This window comes from Hyla sarda, chromosome 11 (assembly GCF_029499605.1).
Source record: "Hyla sarda isolate aHylSar1 chromosome 11, aHylSar1.hap1, whole genome shotgun sequence".
NCBI classification, from domain to species: Eukaryota; Metazoa; Chordata; class Amphibia; order Anura; family Hylidae; genus Hyla; species Hyla sarda.
Window position 1 is genome coordinate 62420088 of NC_079199.1, and position 21351 is coordinate 62441438.

At 42.6% G+C, this 21351-nt stretch overlaps 2 protein-coding genes across 6 annotated transcripts in view; one reads left to right on the forward strand and one right to left on the reverse strand.

The window, feature by feature from the left end:
* The window catches only part of AVEN (apoptosis and caspase activation inhibitor), a 770692-nt gene that overhangs the window by 189953 nt on the left and 559388 nt on the right, over window positions 1-21351 (reverse strand). The gene's annotated exons all lie outside the window — the stretch shown is intronic.
* Window positions 1-21351, forward strand: part of LOC130295761 (uncharacterized) — a 185112-nt gene that overhangs the window by 41557 nt on the left and 122204 nt on the right. The window lies entirely within an intron of this gene.

The following is a 21351-nucleotide window of genomic DNA, read 5'->3' on the forward strand; positions in this document are numbered from 1 at the left end:
GAAGGCTTGCCACCAACCCCTAAACCCAAATCTACCTCCCATCCCCTGGTGTCCCTACTCATTTTGATGACAGGACAGGCTTCGGGCCCTTTAAACTCAGTAGGTAGTGGCTATCTTTGGTAGCCACTGTGCTGAGAGCAGTACCTTCCTGGGGGCATAACCTACCTGCTGGCATCGCCTCCAACACACTTACCTGGGGGCATTACCTACTGGAGGTAATTATGGTGGTCTGAGCAAGACCGAGAAGAAGAAAAAAAAAGACAACGACTGCAAGAAGACGCTTCATGTGAGCCAGTAGATGTAACTGAACTGTAATCACGTATATGTTCTGCAGAGCCAGGGTTTTATATGGTCACTATGTGTTGATAATGGTAGTGGTAGTGGCGTTTACTGATATTTTTGTTAACATTGGTCTCAGTATGTATATTTGGTTAGTTACAGTATAATAGTAATATGTATGATGATCTGTGTTTTAAAATATTCTTGTTATAGACAATGGGTAAGATAGCTGGCGGGTGACAGAATGGAGGAGTAGGGGGGATGGGGGCTCAACCTTGAGCTGTGTAAGGGGCCCCAAAATTAATGATAGCAGCCCTGTGTACGTGAAATGGGTATGAATGGCTAGTGGCTAAAATGAATGGTAAAAGCTGTATCTGCTTCCATACCCAACAGTCATGGAAGATTGGCTGTTTCAGTGATTTTAGATTGAAGATAATTTTTATGGTATATTAAAGCACAATTATAAGCATTTCATACAGTTTTAAACTTTTCCTGACAAATACATCAAGTTTATGCAAAGACTCAATATTTATAGTCTGAATCCTTCTTTTTGAAGACTTTTGCAATTCATCCTGGCATGCTGCATATCAGCTTTTCCTGACTGATGCAGCCCCTTCTTGTCTAATTTGGTTCTTAATTGTATTAAGATCTGGGGAGTTTCTTGACCATGGATCTAAAATGTTAGTGTTTTGTTCACTAAGCCCCATAGTTAGCACTTTTGAAGGGGGGCTCAACCAGTACGTAAATGTTTCCTATATAAAAAATGGGGGTGCAAGGCAGTGCATCCAAAGTACAGCTACAAAAAAAACAAGGCAAAGCGGATGCCCAACAATACAATGCACACCTCTAAAGAGTAATGACAATAGTATATAGCAAACTTTATATCACAATCCTATTAGCACATTCACAATCCTATTACAATATAACTTAAAGGAGACAAACAAAATAAAACAATTGAAATTGTTCAAAACATTGTCAAACTCCTACTTGAGACATGGTTCTCTATCATTGTATCCTATCAGTAAGTATAACCAAACAATACATTTAGCCAATAAAATATCAAACTTTATTAAGCAAACATAATCATAAAAACAAGATTAAAATGACAGAAATAGAAATCAGGATCAAATGACAGCTGGAAAAAGTGTGTACTCTGATTGAAGGCAGTCTCTTGGAGGGCAAATAGCAAAGGTACTAATAGGTACATAACAGGCTACAAAAAGAAATGCCATACAATATATACAGTACACCAGGTAGGCCAAAGAAATACAGATACAAGAGATGAGAATACATGTGGTGAAATAAAGAAAATAAACTTTGCAGTGATGTGGGGATTTGAACCTGCAGAGAAATTAGGAGGGCATGTTAGGGGCCAGATCAATCACCAGATACAGGTCCACGTGCCCTTATACTGTATCTCTACACCAGACCCCATGAGGGCAAAGACCACCGCAGCACATGCAAGTCACCACTGATACTCACACTGTCAGAGAACACACCAACCCCTACGCTGTTTCGCTTTCGCTTCGTCAGCGAAAGCGAAACTGGTGATTGATTTGGCCCCTAACATGCCCTCCTAATTTCTCTGCAGGTTAAAATCCCCACATCACTGCAAAGTTTATTTTCTTTATTTCACCACATGTATTCTCATCTCTTGTATCTGTGTATCTTTGGCCTACCTGGTGTACTGTATATATTGTATGGCATTCGTTTTTGTAGCCTGTTATGTACCTATTAGTACCTTTGGTATTTGCCTTTCAAGAGACTGCCTTCAATCAGAGTACACACTTTTTTCCGGCTGTCATTTGATCCTCATTTCTATTTCCATGTCATTTTAATCATGTTTTTAGGATTATGTTTGCTTAATAAAGTTTGATATTTTATTGGCTAAATTTATTGTTTGGTTATACTTATTGATAGGATACAGTGTTTAGCGTGGTATGTACCAAACGCATAAAACTTTTCCTTATTGAAAAGCCACTTTTGGTCGTACTTGGTTCTCTATCATGCGTCAAAAAATTGTTTATCACCCTATTGCTTCTGGATCATTGGAGATGATGCATCGTGAAAAACTGAAAATTAAATTTTGGGTAGAAACAGGATCAGTTTTTCTACCATCCAAATGTTACTATTTCACACAGACTGAAGCAAGATTAAAGAATATGGCCTCAATTGTAAGCATTGTGTCTCGAGGAAACCAGACACTGCTCATCACCTGCCCATTACCATTTCTACCGTGAAGCATGGTGGTTACAGCATCATGCTGTTATGAGTGTTATTAAGCAGCTGGAAAGAGGAGACTGGTCAGGGTTGAGGGAAAGCTTAAAGGGGTACTCCGCCCCTGGCATCTTATTCCCTATCCAAAGAATAAGGGATAAGATGTCAGATTGCCACGGTCCCGCTGCTGGGGACCTCGGGGATCGCCGCTGCGGCACCCCGCCATCATTACTGCACAGAGCGAGTTCGCTCTGTGCGTAATGACGGGCGATACAGGGGCCGGAGCAGCGTGACATCATGGCTCCGCCCCTCATGATATCACAGCCCGTCCCCTTAATGCAAGTCTATGGCAGGGGGCGTGACGACCGCCACGCCCCCTCCCATAGACTTGTACTGACGGGGGCGGTCCGTGACATCACAAGGGACTGAGCCGTGACGTAACGATGCTCCGGCCCCTGTATTGCCCGTCATTACGTGCAGAGCGATCTCGCTCTGCGCAGTAATGATAGTGGGGTGCTGCAGAAGCGATCCCCGGGGACCCCAGCAGCGGGACCCCGGCGATCTGACATCTTCTCCCCTATCCTTTGGATAGGGGATAAGATGTCTAGGGGCGGAGTACCCCTTTAATGGAGCAAAGTACAGACATATTATAAATTAAAACTTGATCCAGAGTGCTCCGGACTTCAGAATGGGTGAAAGGTTGACCCTAAACCCACAGTCGATACAACACAGGGACATTGGGACAACTCTGTAAATGTCTTTCAGTGGCCCAGCCAGAGCCCTGACTTAAACCCAATCAAACATCTCTGTAGAGACGCGAGAAGGATTATCCACTGACGGTCCCTATCAAACCTTACAGAGTTTAAGAGAATCTGCAAAAAAATGTAAGCAGAAAATCCCCAAATCAAGGTGTACAAATCTTGTGGCAGCATACTCAAGTAAACAGGAGCCTGGGACATTGCTGGGGCCGGCACATAGCTGAGTCACAGTGAGACGTGTTTTTTAACCAAAAGCTGGAAAAGGATTGGGGCAGGAGGACAGCAATATTTGTGGCAGACGGTAGATTAATGTTTATTATTTTTATTCCGGCAGCGCAGGCATAAGGGATAAAAAGAAGTGAAAGGAGAAGTCCCATATCTCTATGATAGACCTGTTCAGCTATCTTAGGCTCTCCCATAGAGTTATATGGAGGGGGCGTGGCGACCCCTTCTTCGGGCTGGGGTTGTGATGCTCTGCTCCTGTAGAGAGCTGGGTCCCCATACAGGAGATTGCGGGGGTTCCCAGCGGTTGGACCCCCCACGATCTAAAACTTATCCCCTATCCTGTGGCATAGGACTTCTCCTTAAACCGGAGTTCTCCTTTAACCCCTTAAGGACCAGGCCATTTTACACCTTAAGTACCAGAGCATTTTTTGCAAATCTGACCACTGTCACTTTAAAACATTAATAACTCTGGAATGCTTTTACTTATCATTCTGATTCCGAGATTGTTTTTTCGTGACATATTCTACTTTAACATAGTGGTAAAATTGTATGGTAACTTGCATCCTTTCTTGGTGAAAAATCCCCAAATTTGATGAAAAAAATGAAAATTTAGCATTTTTCTAACTCTAGCTCTCTGCTTGTAAGGAAAATGAATATTCAAAATATTTTTTTTTTGGTTCACATATAAAATATGTCTACTTTATGTTTGCATCATAAAATTGATGTGTATTTACTTTTGGAAGACACAGGAGGGCTTCAAAGTTCAGCAGCAATTTTGACATTTTTCACAAAATTTTCAAACTCACAATTTTTTTAGTGACCAGTTCAGTTTTGAAGTAGATTTGAAGGGTCTTCATCTTAGAAATACCCCACAAATTACCCCATTATAAAAACTGCACCCCCCCCCCCCAAAGTATTCAAAATGACATTCAGTAAGTGTTTTAACCCTTTAGGTGTTTCACAGGAATAGCAGCAAAGTGAAGGAGAAAATTCAAAATCTTCATTTTTTACATTCGCATGTTCTTGTAGACCCAATTTTAGAATTTTTGCAAGGGGTAAAAAAGAGAAAATGTTTACTTGTATTTGAAACCCAATTTCTCTCGAGTAAGGTCATACCTCATATGTCTATGTTAATTGTTCGGCGGGCGCAGTAGAGGGCTCAGAAGGGAAGGAGCGACAAATGGTTTTTAGGGGGCACGTCACCTTTAGGAAGCCCCTATGGTGCCAGGACAGCAAAAAAAAAAACACATGGCATACCATTTTGGAAACTAGACCCCTCGGGGAACATAACAAGGGGTAAAGTGAACCTTAATACCCCACAGGGGATTCACGACTTTTGCATATGTAAAAAAAAATTTTTTGTTTCCCTAAAATGCTTGGTTTCCCAAAAATTTAACATTTTTAAAAAGGGTAATAGCAGAAAATACCCCCCAAAATTTGAAACCCAATTTCTCCCGATTCAGAAAACACCCCATATGGGGGTGAAAATTGTTCTGCTGGCGCACTACAGGTCTCAGAAGAGAAGGAGTCACATTTGGCTTTTTGAAAGCAAATTTTGCTCTGGGGGCATGCCGCATTTAGGAAGCCCCTATGGTGCCAGAACAGCAAAAAAAAACAAAAAACACATGGCATACCATTTTGGAAACTAGACCCCTCGGGGAACATAACATAAAGGGGTAATGTGAACCTTAATACCCTACAGGTGTTTCACGACTTTTGCATATTTAAAAAAAAATATTTTTTGTTTTACCTAAAATGCTTGGTTTCCCAAAATTTTTAAAAAGGGTAATAGCAGAAAATACCCCCCAAAATTTGTAACACAATTTCTCCCGAGTACGGCGATACCCCATATGTGTCCCAAAAACTGTTGCCTTGAAATAAGACAGGGCTCCAAAGCGAAAGAGCGCCATGCGAATTTGAGGCCTAAATTAGGGATTTGCATAGGGGTGGACATAGGGGTATTCCACGCCAGTGATTCCCAAACAGGGTGCCTCCAGCTGTTGTAAAACTCCCAGCATGCCTGGACAGTCAGTGGCTATCTGGCAATACTGGGAGTAGTTGTTTTGCAACAGCTGAAGGCTCTGTTTTGGAAACAGCGGCGTACCAGACGTTTTTCATTTTTATTGGGGAGGGGGGCTGTGTAGGGGTATGTGTATATGTAGTGTTTTTTTACTTTTCATTTTATTTTGTGTTGGTGTAGTGTAATGTAGTGTTTTTAGGGTACAGTCACACGGGCGGGGGTTCACAGTAGTTTCTCGCTGGCAGTTTGAGCTGCGGCAGAAAATTTGCCGGAGCTGAAACTTGCAGCCGGATACTTACTGTAAACCTCCGCCCATGTGAGCGCACCCTGTACATTCACATTGGGGGGGGGAGAAACATCCAGCTGTTGCAAAACTACAACTCCCAGCATGTACGGTCTATCAGTGCATGCTGGGAGTTGTAGTTTTGCAACAGCTGGAGGCACACTGGTTGTGAAACACCGAGTTTGGTAACAAACTCAGTGTTTTGCAACCAGTGGCCTTCAGCTGTTGCAAAAGCTACAACCCCCAGCATGTACGGACAGCGGAAGGGCATGCTGGGACTTGTAGTTATGCAACAGCTGGAGGCATACTACTTTGGCTGGAGATTGTAGTTATGCAACAGCTGGAGACACAATGGTTTTCTACTTAACTTAGTGTTTCACAACCAGTGTGCCTTCAGCTGTTGCAAAACTACAACTCTCAGCAGTCACCGACAGCCAACGGGCATGCTGGGAGTTGTAGTTATGCAACCAGCAGATGCACCACTACAACTTCCAGCATGCACTTTAGCTGACTGTGCAAGCTGGGAGTTGTAGTTATGCAACAGCTGAAGGTACACTTTTCCATAGAAAAAATGGGCCTCCAGCTGTTGCAAAACTTTAAGTCCCAGCATGCCCATAAGGGAATGCTGGGAGTTGTGGTGGTCTGCCTCCTGCTGTTGCATAACTACAGCTCCCAGCATGCCCTTTTTGCATGCTGGGAGCTGTTGCTAAGCAACAGCAGGAGGCTGTGAATCACCTCCAACTGCTGCTCCGCTGCAGGTCAGTCCCTCGCCGCCGCCGCTCCTGGGGCCCCGATCCCAACATTGACGCCGGGGATCGGGGTCCCCAGCTCCCGGGGTCTTCTTCCCGCACCCGCTCACGTCCTCCGGAAGAGGGGCGGAGCGGGTTGCGGGAGTGACACCCGCAGCAGGTGCCCTGATTGGTCGGCCGGTAAACCAGTGCCACCTCACCCCTGCTGGCTATGGCTGTTCGGGGCCTTCAGAGACGGCCCCGATCAGCCAGTAATTCCGGGTTACTGGAGACCCGATTGACCCGGAATCCGCCGCAGATCGCTGGGCTGAATTGTCCAGCGATCTGCGGCCATCGCCGACATGGGGGGTCATCATGACCCCCCTGGGCGATATGCCGCGATGCCTGCTGAACTATTTCAGCAGGCATCGGGCACCGGCTCCCCTCCGGCTAGCGGCGGGGGGCCGGGAATGGACAGGACGTACTCCTACGTCCTCGGTCCTTAAGGACTCGGAAACGGAGGTGTAGGAGTACATCCATTGTCCTTAAGGGGTTAAGTTCTGTATTCATTGTCATAATAGACGAATCATTGGGCAATCCCGTAATGAATGGGAAAGAGTACCTATGTGACCAGAATTAAGCTAGCATAGAGTAAAACAGGTAGAGTCCACTGCATGTAATCAGGGTGGTGAAATATATACACACCTGTACATTGCCTTGGCAACAGCGTACTGATGGTTAGTGTGGCAAAGAAATTTGCAAAGACACTTTGCAATTCTCCATTGTACAAAATAGACTTCAATACCCAGATCTTTCCCATCAACGCAAGGATGGGAACTTGAGAAAAGAGGTTTTGTTATTTAAGCTTTCATAGAACAATAATATCCCCTTAATAGGATATTATTCTTATTCTGATGCCTGATGAAGCGGTCTCCCGTGAAACGCATTGCATTATGGGTAATAAACTATCCTACCATTGAACAAGATCCATGCGCCTTGCTTGATCCTGAGATTACTCTTGAAGGTGTTCGTTTGGTTGCTTAATAGATTTAGAGGTATTCGTGAAAAAGGACAGGAAAGAGGCATGAATCCAAAATGAGGCAAAACCTTATTTATAAAATTCAGTATGTGGGAGTTAGTAACATTCCCTAAAATAACTAGAATGGATACCCCCTTTTGGGCTGAATAAGTCTTGGACGGTGTGGATTCCCTGTTTAGTCCATAGGCAAATGTCTATATCTAGGAATAGTACTGTATGTGTCATGACCGACTGGGGGACAGGGAGAGTGAGCCCTAACTGACCCTAAAAAGACTCTCCCTCCCTACTTGCCCATCTATCCTAAACAATGGATCGACAACTGGGCACCGGTCCCTTCCTGCGCTAAAGTGCAGTGGTGTAAAAACACATAATATACCTAGTCGGTCACAGGCCAGAAACAGAAAACAACTAGACAACCAGTTATACCAAACAGGATACAAATACTAACAGGGAATGATATAAACAGGCAAACTGATAAGGAAACATAAGACACTGTTCACACTGGGACACAGAATAAACAAACTGGACAACCTACTCCACAAAAGGAGTAGCCATTAATAATAAATCAAATATACTACTGGCCAGCGGCACACTCACAGTGTGGTCAGAAGCTGACCCAGTAGGAAAACAGAAATATAATACACAAAACACTAGACTAGAACCTGGATGAATCTGAATAGACTCCAGAATACAAAACAGGAATATAACATACAGAGCACAGGGTACAAGCAAGACTCAGACACAGTGTAAACACAGAAAGAGCAGAACAAACAAACATAATCCTAAAACTGACTAATGTAAAACAGACTAAAATACAAGGAGCATGCTACATAACCATGGCTAAAAACCCAGATAAAAAAGACAAGATGAATACAAGGTACATGCTCAAGCAGACAGTCAGAATATAGCACAGACAGACATAGTAGTATTGCACTCAATAACCAGCCCCAGAACGCAGGAGAACTCTGGCTAAATAACTCCACCCAAGTTCTCATTCGTTCAGAGCATTAACTATTCCCTATCCAGGTAGAATAGCAAACTGCTCTGAACAAACTAGTGTGTGGATACGCACCTAAACACAAAAATACAAAAACAAATAAACGGACATTACAGTATGGGCATGAGATCTAGAATGATCTGATTTAGAGGGCATAAGGTGGCAGAGAAAGAGTAAGATAATAGGCCCAAGTCAAGTCAGCAATGGAAACAGAGTAGAGATGTGACAAGACTGTGCAAAAAAAAAAAAGAAAACAACAACCAAGCCTTCAGTAAAGGAGTAGTCATCAGAGAATGCTCCAAAAATATCCACAGCATCTGAATTAGTCATCCACCAATATATTATTTGGTCAAGGAGACAAGCACAATAATAGTCCTCAACGTGCAGAAGTCCAAGATCCCGAACAACTTGTATTGCATTATCACTTTCCCGGATACTCTTGGCTTTCAATTATTTCAGATGAAGGTAGATAGTAGCCTATAAATTGAAGAAAAAAGGATTGGGGAAAAAGGGATATGGATGGTGTGGAAAATATAACTTTGGGTAAGATCAGCATCTTAAATGTTGGCCAAACCATGAAGGAATTTCCTTGGAATATTATTGTCAGAAATGGGAAATTTCTTGGAGAAGAGGAAGTAAATTAAAATGGAATAATTTTGAAGAAGGGTAACATAGAAAAGATAGGTAAGATGTTCTTAAGTGGGATACTATCCTAGATTGCCAATCAAGGAAACAATAGGACTTCAGGGAAGAACAAAATTGGGAGATAGGTAGATAAGAAGAATTTGGGATTTCATGGCCTAAGTTTATAGTAGGACACATTACCAAAGGATTCTATTGTCTGAAAGAGGGCTGTGGTTGAGTGTGAAGAGGTGTGAGAGATGAAATAATGTCATCTGCAAATAATACTAAGGTTTTATCAATATTGCCTAATTTAACACCGGAGATATGGAATATAACCTAACTTAAGCGAGGGGTTCAATAGAAAAAAGGAAGAACAATGGGGACACAGGCATCCCTGACAGGTTCCAGTCTACAGGGTGAACTGGCAAGAATGGGCTCCATTGACAAAACTTACTGCAACAGGGCTCGAGTATAAAGCACAAATCGCTATTAAAATGCAACCTGAAAAAACAATAGCGTCCAATCCCAAAAGTTATTGCCAATTCACCCTGTCTAATGCTTCCTCCACATCTAGTGTGAAAAAAAGTAGCAGGCATATTGGAGGCCTCACATTTTTGTAAAAGGGATATAATGCGCCTTGTATTGTCTGGGGCTTGAGTGAAGCCAACTTGATCTTGTCTGAAAAATTTTGGAATATTAAAGGGGTATTCATGCCATAGACATCTTATCCCCTATCCAAAAGATAGGGAATAAGTAGTCTGATAGCGGGGGGTCTCATTTTATGCCGGTCTGCTGCTCCAGTCTCGGAAACCTCTGTGCTTCCAGGACTGGACATGTGATGTCACGCCACGCCCCCTCGTGATGTTACGCCACGCCTCCTCCATTCATCTCTATGGGAGGGGGTGTTATGGCCATGATATCACGAAGGGGCGTGGCATGACATCATGTCTCCAGTCCCTGAAACACATAGGTTTCCAAAACTTGAACAGCAGCCCAGCATAGAATGTTGGTCCCAGTGGTGCCCTCCCCCCCCCCCCTCGATCAATAGAGTACGAGGATCAATTCCAAAAAGAAGGACTTTCCATACAGTGCTTCTCCTCCCAGGAAAGATGCAAGGCAAAGAACTTTATTTGCAACAATAGTTTCGAGCCCGTACTGGGCTCTTCGTCAGGCATACTGTCAGATTATCCAAAACCTAACACTTAAAAAGCAACATTTAGAAAGCTTGGGGAGAGAACTTCACTTAAAAACTTAAAAAGCTTGGGGAGAGAATTTCAACCGGGTTAAAAGGTCACCACACAATAATTAAACATGTAAAATCAATTGGATTAGATTAAAACAGTACATAAAAGCCAATCCATAGTATAATCCATATGGCACACAAAATAAATAAAATATTACCCAAGGGGGGAGCTATATAATATGGAGAGAGGCCCACCGCCCAGGTGGACTCATATAATAGTCTCCACCTATTTCGGGGAGATAGTAGACAGTTTGTACATCCAGAAGACCTCCTTCTTTTTTAGTATTTCAAAACAATTAGCCAAATCGCTGGGTATGTGGTCGATTGGCATGACTGAAATGAGATTTTCACCCCCTGGATGTAAAATGGCACAGTGCCTGGATATGCTGTGAAGCATAAAATTATTCCTTATGTTTTGCCTGTGCTTACTCAGGCGGTTCCGCAGCGGCTGGATGGTCCGTCCCACAAATTGTAATCCACAGGTACAATCTAATCAGACATCTTACAATCGATCAGACATCTTATCTCTATCTTATCTCTATGGCCGGAATGGCCCATGTCTATGGCCGGGATACTAGCAGGAATCTTGCTGTAAACCTTCACAATTCCATTTAAGAGGGAGTGTGTGCAAAGCATTTCTTGGGGTAGTTCACCATGGGGCATAGCTAGGTAAAAAAAAACTTTTATGTAGGTGTGGGAGTAAGGTTGGAAGAAATCGTTTAACTTACTTATTCGGGAGTCCTTCAGGGCCAGTGGTTTTATGCCCAGGGAGGGAGTAAACAGCGTTAAATATTACCTGGGGAGTAATGGGGACATTTAGAGAGGTAAGGGAATTGGTGGAAAGTTTATAGGAGGAGAGGAAGTTGTTAATGGTATCTTGAGTCGGTTGAGGAGTTCAACTATCGCCCTTTAGATTATATAATTAATGGTAAAATCAGGGAATGCATTTGCAAAACCTTGAAGGGATAAGAGGAGCTCCTGAGTGAAAGGGTGTTCAAGAATAGGGATTTGTTGATTAAATATTTTACACTTAAGTTTGCGAACAAGAAGAGAAAGAGCTTTTTTTAAATCCTCGGCATAAAATGTAATTTTGGAATGCTGAAGGCCCTCTTTATAACTATACAGAAGAAGGATCCGAAGATGGGGAGCTGAGACTCCACTTGTGCTGTGGGTACAGAAAGCTGGAGTTGCTCTGTCCTGAGCCTTTTAAGAGTAGCTCTTCACTTAATATAAGTACCCCTAATGGCTACCTTCTGGGCTAGCCATAAAGTAGTGGGGTTGATAATTAGGGGTATCATTTAGAAGAAGATAGTCTTTCAGAGCAGATTAAATGATCAGAGCATGCTTTGAGTGGGCAATATGATGAGTATTAGCTCTCCAAACATAGTTACAGTATTAAAGGGGGGGGGGGCCTGCACTTAGGAAGAGCATGGTGGGATCATGATCTGACCATGAGATTTCGCCAATGTCAATTTAAGCCATCCTGTGTAACAATCCTCTACTAGTCAGAATAATAACAATCCTAGAGTGAGGCAAATATCATGGCAAAAAATAAGTAAAAGGAAACATATAGAGCAGTAGGACCCTGTATTCTGGCAAACTGCTCACCTGGTCAGGTTGTGTAAGAGACACAACCACAATAAACACATATATAAAGTAGTGTAGCTTATCCCGGTATCAGCTTAGATCCGGTCCCGCTGAACGATAACAATGAATACAGAAGGAAATCGAAAAGCCAGGTTCACAGCGCGATCCCCCAGTCAGAGAACAGAATGTTGTACCGTCAACAGGACTTTATCTGCTGAACATAACACGCTGTGACGTTTTAGAACCTCTTCACAACGTGATTTAGGAAGGGTTGAAGGAGTGATATTAAATCCCCCTATAGGTCCAGAGGGTTAGAGTCTCTCAAAAGTAGCCAGGGCATCCATGTTTGCAAAAATATGATGTGGGATTGGTCATTCCAACTAAAGAGCTCTATTAGCTTACATATCTGAGCCACTTTATGCAGCCACTGATGCACTGTGGGTGGCGGAGTCTGTTGCCAATTTAAAGATATAAGGGCCATAGCCGCTAAAAGTAGATGAGCCAACAAAGATTTTGTATGCAAAGGACAATCTGTCTGCAGAAGGCCTAATAATACTAATGTGGGGGACAACATCACCTCTAAGCCAATGATATTATTATCAACGAGCTCACTCCTTTACAATATGCAGCAATGGCTGGACAATGCCACCAGATATGTGAGAGAGAACTTTTGTCTCCCTCCATGGAGAGTACAAAGGAGATGAAGGTGTTGGGCAAGGCAGGGAATAAGGTAGTGAGGGTCCCTATTCTCTAAGTTCACGACATGTAAGGCTTTTTTGATTAGCAGGAAGAGGGAATTGGCCACATGAGCTATTAAAGGCTTGGAAGGGAGCAATAAAAGTACATACTACTGATATTTCAGTGTCAAAAAGCTGTGCTCGTTCTAGCGTATTTCCTTGCAGTAAGCTAGTTCCTGACATTTCCGTCCAATGTTAAGGATGGGTGGCCCTATGTTCAGTAGTTCAATACCTCCTAGTTGCCTGCACCAGAGCAAATTATTATGGGACAAAGGGGTTTATTTCCTGATCAAAGGAAAGTAGTGAAAAGCTGTCACCATTGAAGAAGGTGCTTGGCCGGTAGCGCTATAGGAACCATCCTCAAAATATAGAGGACTGAGGGTACTATATAACTTTGTATTAGATTCTTCCTATCTATCCAAGAGAGAAAATGGAGCTTACAATCTTTGATTTGTTTCCTCATTTTTACATACTATAGTTCAAAGTGAATAATTTATTCAGGGAGTTGGGGAGTGAAATACCTAGATCCAATCACTGCTTGCATATGTGTCTTCCAGCTCCCAGGCCAGTAGGACACAGCATAGTGGTGGGTTTCATAGGCTAATAAAGTTCCATGTATTGCACTGCGGCTGCTTTTTTGAAGAAATAAAGCTGGGAGAAAGCAAGGACTACTGATCCCACCTAGCTTTCACAAATCCTTTAGAATTTAAAAGCAAGCTAAGCAAAGCATTAAAGGGGTACTCCGGTGAAAACCTTTTTTCTTTTAAATCATCTGGTGCCAGAAAGTTAAACAGATTTGTAAATCACTTCTATTAAAAAATCTTAATCCTTCCTGTACTTATTAGCTGCTGAATACTACAGAGGAAATTCTTTTCTTTTTGGAATGCTCTCTGGTGACATCACGAGCACTGTGCTCTTTGCTGACGTCATTATAATAATAATAATAATAACTCTTTATTTATTGTTGTCCTTAGTGGGATTTGAACCCAAGGCCCCAGAACTGCAAGGCAGCAGTGCTAACCACTGAGCCACCATGCTGCCCTTAGAATACATCTGCTATGCACGGTTTCTAAAATGGACAGATATGTCAGCAGAGAGCACTGTGCTCGTGATGTCATCAGTGTTCCAAAAAGAAAGGAATTTTCTCTGTAGCCTTTAGCAGCTAATAAGTACAGGAAGGATTAAGATTTTTTTTAATAGAAGTAATTTACAAATATGTTTAACTTTCTGGCACCAGTTGATTTAAAAGAAAAAAGGTTTTCACCGGAGTACCCCTTTAATCAGTGGGCTGACATCAGACAGTGACCACCTATAACTTTCAGAACGGTGTACAGTTGGTGCACCACAAATCCCAGCTCCAGTGAATGAGCCCATAAAAGCCATCACATTACAAATACCTACCGAACTGAGCAAATTAGTTGGCTGATCTGTATTTTAGCATAAAAAACATATTAACCCATTAAGGACAATGGACATACTCCTACGCCCCCGTTTCCAAGTCCTTAAGGACCGAAGACGTAGGAGTACGTCCTGTCCATTCCCTTCCCCCCGCCGCTAGCCGGAGGGGAGCCGGTGCCCGATGCCTGCTGAAATCGTTCAGCAGGCATAGTGGCATATCGCCCAGGGGGGTCATGATGACCCCCCATGTCGGTGATGGCCGCAGATTGCTGGACAATTCAGTCCAGCGATCTGCGGCGGATTCCGGGTCAATCGGGTCTCCAGTGCCAGCAGGGGTGAGGTGGCACTGGTGCCACCTAACGATCGCCCTGATTCGTCAGCCGGTTTACCGGCTAACCAATCAGGGCACCTGCTGCAGGTGTCACTCCAGCAACCCGCTCCGCCACTCTTGAGCGGGTGCGGGAAGAAGACCCCGGGAGCTGGGGACCCCGATCCCCGGCATCAATGTTGGGATCGGGGCCCCAGGAGCTGCGGCGAGGGACTGACCTTCAGCGGAGCAGCAGTTGGGTGAGTGACAGTCTCATAAAGGGCATGCTGGGAGCTGTAGTTATGCAACAGCAGGAGGCAGACCACCACAACTCCCAGCATTCCCTTATGGGCATGCTGGGACTTATAGTTTTGCAACAAACAGCTGGAGGCCCATTTTTTTCTATGGAAAAGTGTACCTTCAGCTGTTGTATAACTACAACTCCCAGCTTGCACAATCAGCTAAAGTGCATGCTGGGAGTTGTAATGGTGCATCTGCTGGTTGCATAACTACAGCTCCCAGCATGCCCGTTGGCTGTCTGTGACTGCTGAGAGTTTTAGTTTTGCAACAGCTGAAGGCACACTGGTTGTGAAACACTGAGTTAAGTAGCAAACCAGTGTGTCTCCAGCTGTTGCATAAGTACAAGTCCCAGCATGCCCTTCCACTGTCCGTACATGCTGGGGGTTGTAGCTTTTGCAACAGCTGAAGGCACACTGGTTGCAAAACACTGAGTTTGTTACCAAACTCAGTGTTTCACAACCAGTGTGCCTCCAGCTGTTGCAAAACTACAACTCCCAGCATGCACTGATAGACCGTACATGCTGGGAGTTGTAGTTTTGCAACAGCTGGATGTCCCCCCCCCCCCTCCACAATGTGAATGTACAGGGTACACTCACATGGGCGGAGGTTTACAGTAAGTATCCGGCTGCAAGTTTCAGCTGCGGCAAATTTTCTGCCGCAGCTCAAACCGCCAGCGAGAAACTACTGTGAACCCCCGCCCGTGCGACTGTACCCTAAAAACACTACATTACACTACACTAACACAAAATAAAATGAAAAGTAAAAAACACTACATATACACATACCCCTACACAGCCCCCCTCCCCTCCCCAATAAAAATGAAAAACGTCTGGTACAGCACTGTTTCCAAAATGGAGCCTCCAGCTGTTGCAAAACAACTACTCCCAGTATTGCCAGATAAACACTAACTGTCCAGGCATGCTGGGAGTTTTACAACAGCTGGAGGCACCCTGTTTGGGAATCACTGGCGTAGAATACCCCTATGTCCACCCCTATGCAAATCCCTAATTCAGGCCTCAAATGCGCATGGCACTCTCTCACTTTGGAGCCCTGTCATATTTCAGGGCAACAGTTTTTGGGACACATATGGGGTATCGCCGTACTCGGGAGAAATTGTGTTACAAATTTTGGGGGGTATTTTCTGCTATTACCCTTTTTAAAAATGTAAAATTTTTTGGAAACCAAGCATTTTAGGTAAAACAAAAAATATTTTTTTTTGCATATGCAAAAGTCGTGAAACACCTGTGGGGTATAAAGGTTCACATTACCCCTTGTTACATTCCCCGAGGGGTCTAGTTTCTAAAATGGTATGCCATGTGTTTTTTTTTGCTGTCCTGGCACCATAGGGGCTCCTAAATGCGGCATGCCCCCCAGAACAAAATTTGCTTTCAAAAAGCCAAATGTGACTCCTTCTCTTCTGAGACCTGTAGTGCGCCAGCAGAGCACTTTTCACCCCCATATGGGGTGTTTTCTGAATCGGTAGAAATTGGTCTTCAAATTTTGGGGGGTATTTTCTGCTACTACTCTTTTTAAAAATGTAAAATTTTTGGGAAACCAAGCATTTTAGGTAAAAAAAAATGTTTTTACATATGCAAAAGTCGTGAATCACCTGTGGGGTATTAAGGTTCACTTTACCCCTTGTTATGTTCCCCGACGGGTCTAGTTTCCAAAATGGTATGCCATGTGTTTTTTTTTTGCTGTCCTGGCACCATAGGGGCTTCCCTAAAGGTGACATGCCCCCCAAAAACCATTTGTCGCTCCTTCCCTTCTGAGCCCTCTACTGCGCCCGCCGAACAATTAACATAGACATATGAGGTATGTCCTTACTCAAGAGAAATTGGGTTTCAAATACAAGTAAACATTTTCTCCTTTTTACCCCTTGCAAAAATTCAAAAATTGGGTCTACAAGAACATGCGAGTGTAAAAAATGAAGATTTTGAATTTTCTCCTTCACTTTGCTGCTATTCCTGTGAAACACCTAAAGGGTTAAAACACTGACTGAATGTCATTTTGAATACTTTGGGGAGTGCAGTTTTTATAATGGGGTCATTTGTGGGGTATTTCTAAGATGAAGACCCTTCAAATCCACTTCAAAACTGAACTGGTCACTGAAAAATAGTGAGTTTGAAAATTTTGTGAAAAATTTCAAAATTTCTGCTGAACTTTGAAGCCCTCTGGTGTCTTCCAAAAGTAAAAACATGTCCATTTTATGATGCAAACATAAAGTACACATATTGTATATGTGAACCAAAAAATAATGATTTTGAATATCCATTTTCCTTACAAGCAGAGAGCTTCAAAGTTAGAAAAATGCAAAATTTTCATTTTTTTCATCAAATTTGGGGATTTTTCACCAAAAAAGGATGCAAGTTACCATAAAATTTTACCACTATGTTAAAGTAGAATATGTCATGAAAAAACAATCTCGGAATCAGAATGATAAGTAAAAGCATTCCAGAGTTATTAATGTTTAAAGTGACAGTGTAAAATGGCCTGGTCCTTAAGGGGTTAAAAGCGTTGTGAACATAGAATGGCCATCTATGGCTCAGTTATGTATATTTTGTGGATTTATTCAAACATATAACCTACAAAAGACTGGCACTCAATTTTAATACAAAATCACAATACTTTATTAGTCCAAAATTTGCATGAACAACAGAAAAGCCCTCCCTTTCTAAAATAATCCACCCTTAAGAAACACTAACAATAAGAAAAGAACAGGTGACGAGCATACATATAAATACCAACAACTTTCTATTGTCTACAATCTATATGTGTCACTGATATGTTTGTTACAATAATGCATCAATGTTGTACCATTTTCATAATTTGTCCTGATAATTATTTGTTAGGGACATGATGCTGGTCCTGTGAGTGTACCCCATCACCACCTCAGCGAGCCTGGTCAACTGAAATTTTGAGAAGTCTGTTCATCTCTAGTTATGACACAGTAGCTAATTCCCAAAAAAAGGTGTCACTTTTGTGGACTGTCCAGTTCATTTACATTTAATGAGAAAAATTTCAACATCATTTTAGAAGAATAGGTGAACCTGTGAGAACAGGGAATAGCTTTGGTGACTAGAAGAGGAGATGAAAAAACCTACAGGGTGATAAGGGAGGATAACAACTTAAAGTTAAATAAGAAATGTACTGAGCAACTTGAAAAGTTGAGACCATCAAGTAGTGAGACAACAGAACAGTGGTGAGGTGGACACCAAATGATACCAGGCAGTAGTACCATAGGCAGTCCATAAATCTCAGGCAGTCCCCAAGTCAAATAAAAAGAAATGTGGTGAACAACTTAAAAAGTTGAGACCATCAAGAAGGGCAGTGTCTGGCAGGATTTGCGGTTCAGCCACACTATGAACCCTGTCAATACTATATTCATAGTCTTCCAGGTCAGGCAGAAGATGGTGCAACAGTCTTTGGTATGCCCCGGAAATTAACATTGTTCCAGCGTTCCTCAGAATCGGTCACTTTAGCTTGTCCAGAATATCCAGTGTCCACTAGATTGCGGACTGTGTGCTGACTGTGTGCGGCATACGAGCTTCAACTTCTTGCACTGAGACTTTCAATGGTTGCATCAGATGAAATGCATGGTTCTCAAAGTTTTTTTTAGAGACCATGCCTGCTTCCGTTGTGGAGTCAGCCTTAGACAAATTAGTATCTGGACAAGGTCAGAGTGAGTGACTGGAGAGGCTGGTGAATTCCAGTGTTTTGGCACCTATTTATTTTATTTTAGCACAAGGTTGCAACATAAAATGTTTATTTTTCTGAACACACTAAATTCCAGCAATGGCAAGTCATGGAGATATATTAGATTATTTTACCAGTATACTTTCATAATTTGTACTTCACCATATTTAAACTGGCATTGCAGCTGACCAAAGAAGGAAAACATTTAGGCTTTCATCAAACATTAGGCTGCCATCACACACAGCAGTATTTTAGAAAATTGCCACTGCAGTTTTTCAACCAGCCATGACCCTGTACTATATATACACTGATCAAACACTAGTGTTGCTCGCGAATATTCGCAATGCAAATTTTATTTGCGAATATAGCACTATATATTTATTCATAATTACGAATATTTTTTTTTTTTCATAGTACACATCACAGTGATCACCCCTCTTTGCTTCCAGCTTGTGTGGTGTAAGGAAGGCTCTAATACTACTGTCTGAGACTGGCGTGCGAATTTTCGCATATGCAAAAATTTGCATATGCTAATGTTCGCATATGCGAATTTTCGCTCATGCTAATTTTTGTATATGCTAATTTTCGCATATGTTCATTTTTGCATACGCGAATTTTCGCATATGCGAAAATAAAACGAGAATATTACAAATATTCGCAAATTCGAAATATGGCCTATGCCGCTCAACACTATCAAACACAACAACAAATAGGAAATGAAAGTAAGCGACAACTCATCCTTCTCTGTGTTCAGGGTTTTATTTTAAAAAAACTGCAGGTGTACCCTCATTCTTCTAAGTCAAAATTTTTTGATCATTCTAAATCGTTTTTTTTTTTTTATGTTCTAAAACAGATGTCTTAAAGGGGTACTCCGCTGTAAACATCTATCCCCTATCCAAAGGATAAAATGTTAGATCGTGGGGGTCCCGCCGCTTGGGACACCTGCGATCTTCGACACGGCACCCATTCCCTGCCCAATAGCTGGCAATGCCGGCCTCCACGCCCCCTCCATTCACGTCTATGGGAGGAGGAATGACGGCTATGTACTAGCCATCATGCCCCCTCCCATAGACATGGATGAAGGGGGCGTGGTGTGACATCACAAATGTGAAAGCTGCAAGTTTGCATGTTCCACCGCTGCCGGCCCAGAGATCACGGTTGGTCCCTAGTTGCGGGACCCTAGTGATCTAACAACCTATCCCCTACCCTTTGGATAGTAGATAAGATGTTTACAGCTGATTACCCCTTTAAGGATTCAAAATTGTAGCTGAAGACTGAAATGTGTAGACCAACAGATGAGGAAAAGAAGTGTTCTATGTAAGCCCTGTAAAATTTCAGGTAAAAGCAGTATAAAATTGGACAGTCTAAGGTCATAGAGGCTAGGGTTATCCTCTCACTTGGACTGAAAGCTCAGGCGTATTCCTCTCATATGAAGTCTTATTGATTGCACATGACATTTTATAATGACATTGTCGCTTCTCAGTGACCAGAGAAGGAAGACAATTACTGTTGTATCATCTATATAATTCAGCCATGCCCTTGTCGAAAATGGTCATGCATTTTCTATATATCCCAAGAAAGGAAAAATGGAAAGAAATAAAGAACAGGAAAAACGACTGTCCAACAAAAGCCTGTGTGTTTGGTGAACTTTTCCCCTCATTAGGAAGAACTATGCATTTTATACTGTAGGGTTTGATGAGGATCTATACAAGCTAAAAGTGCTCTGCATCACTGTCTTTTTCCAACCCAATGTCCTATATACAGTGCAGCTCCAATAAGACTCGGGAGAGGTCATTAGCACATGCTATCAGTACCTCTACATTCATTAATTTCTCCTGTCACCCAGCCGGCACAACAACGCACACCCAATTAGTGCTGACACTTGCTGGAGAATTATCCGAATGCCAAAAGTGGCACAATTAAGCATCAGCATCAGTAGTAGTCTGTTTTCTTTTTTGGAGTGTGTATACATTGATCCTTATCCTGTTGCTATAAAGCTTGTGAGACATTTAGAATAATAGCAAGTCTTAAAACACCTATACATTTTTACTCTTCTATATGCAGCTACAATTTACACCAAACAGGTTACATTGTAAATAACACATTCCAAACAAATCCTGGCTGTCTGGCCACTCTATTCACTATCTCTGGTGGTGACGGAGATAGCCGAGTACATAGAATGGCATACACTGTCAAGTGTGACTCGGGTCCCTGTTTTTGACATTACGGGGGAGTCCCTGCAATCTGACAGTTTTCTCTTATAGTGTAGATAGCGCATACCTGATTTAATTTAGAATACCCTTTCAATAGTCCTTTATTTACTGCAGGCCCTTCCAAAACTAGACAACAGTGTGGGAGTGTGTCATAAATGCGCATCAGCCTGCAGAAACAGAGTACTTGCCACAAAGCCTTCTTTGTGAAGATTAAGATCAGAAAAACATGAATGCATTGCCTTTTCTCTTCCAAAAGCTGTACAGTACGATTAGAAGAAAATCATCAGCTTTTCATCCTAAACAGTGATAGATAGTGGAAGTCTCCAAATTGAGCCAAAAGTGTCAATGTTTAGTGTGCCCACATTATCTCTTTCATCTAACCCTTAAGGAAACCTGTGAATGGAGGGTTAATAAATTCCAAAAGACCAATAAACCACCAAGGTCAGTGATGGCGAACCTATGGCACGCGTGCCACAGGTGCCACGCCGATCCGCCTCTGTGGGCATGCGACCTTAGTTCGCCATCAGCCCATTCGGGACATCCCTGTGTCCCGAAAGTTCTTCTTGGGACACAAGGAATGTCCCCGGTTACCTTTCTGCGGCCCCACGTTAACTTTAAAAATACAGGGGCCGCCGGAAGGTAGCGCATGCAAGGAGATCACTGATAGCAAAAGCAGAGCGGAGCGGAGAAGTGAGGAGGA